Below are 1,135 nucleotides of genomic sequence, written 5' to 3'. Positions count from 1 at the left end.
TTTTATATTGAGTTGTTAGAGATGGAATTTTTTGCAGGCTGACTGGCAAATGCTCTATCTTAGTGTGTGTGTGTGTGTGTGTGTGTGTGTGTGTGTGTGTGTGTGTGTGTGTGTGTGTGTGGTGTGTGTGTGTGTGTGTGTGTGTGTGCCTGTCTTGGGTTTGAATTCATGGCCTGGATGCTATCCTATCCCTGAGCTTTTGTGCTCAAGGTTAGCACTGTACTACTTGAATCACAGCTCTATTTCTGGCTTTTAGCGTGTTTAATTGGAGAAAATTTTCTCATATAGACTTTCCTGCCTGCAATTGTGATCCTTAGATCTAAGCCTCCTGAGTAGCTTACAAGTGTGAGCCACCAGCACCTGCCCTCTAACTTACATCTTACCTATAACCTTGGTCCTACCTGAGTTCCAGAAAAATATGTCTCACCAGGTTCACTTTTCTTTTGCCAATCTTTGTGCTTGAACTAAGGGTCTGGGCAAGTTCCTGAGCTCCTTTTGCTCAAGGCTATCACTTAAGCCACAGTGCGACTTTTGGCTTTTGTGGTTTGTGTGGTACTGAGGAATTGAACCCAGGACTTAGTGAATGCTAGGCAAGCACTCTACCACTAAACCACATTCGCAGCCCAAGGTTCACTTTTAACGGGAGTTATGAGGGTGGGATTTATTGGCATATCTCTTTTGGCATAGAAATTGCTGACTATTTCATATCTTTGCTAAGATTTGGGACCAGCCTTTGACTGTCAATGAGGAATGATAAACGACTGATAGCCACCAGGCCCCACAGTTCTAGGCTCACATCCTACCGATTGATAGAGAATATGGAGACAGAGACCTTGACAACTCCTACAGTCTAGGAACTGTAGTCTCCCTGGAGGCAGTACCTCGCAGCTTTGTGTTCCGGTGGGACACCTTAGCCAAAATATAAATCTTCAGTTATTAAATGGTAGAGAAGGATGCTTTGTTCAAGTTGCCAGCCCAGACTTAGTACTATCTGAGGGCTTGTCCCAGCTTGCCCAGGTTGGGGAACTGGGCATGGGCAATCTGCTGAATGCCCATCATCCATACATCATACATCCATACACAGAGATATGGAGTTATTGCCTCCTTTGGGGGGAGGGGAATTCTGTGTTTGTGC

The sequence above is a fragment of the Dipodomys spectabilis genome, unplaced genomic scaffold, assembly GCF_019054845.1.
Source record: "Dipodomys spectabilis isolate Male_0828 unplaced genomic scaffold, ASM1905484v1 ptg000247l, whole genome shotgun sequence".
NCBI lineage: Eukaryota > Metazoa > Chordata > Mammalia > Rodentia > Heteromyidae > Dipodomys > Dipodomys spectabilis.
Note: the sequence above shows the minus strand (reverse complement) of the source record.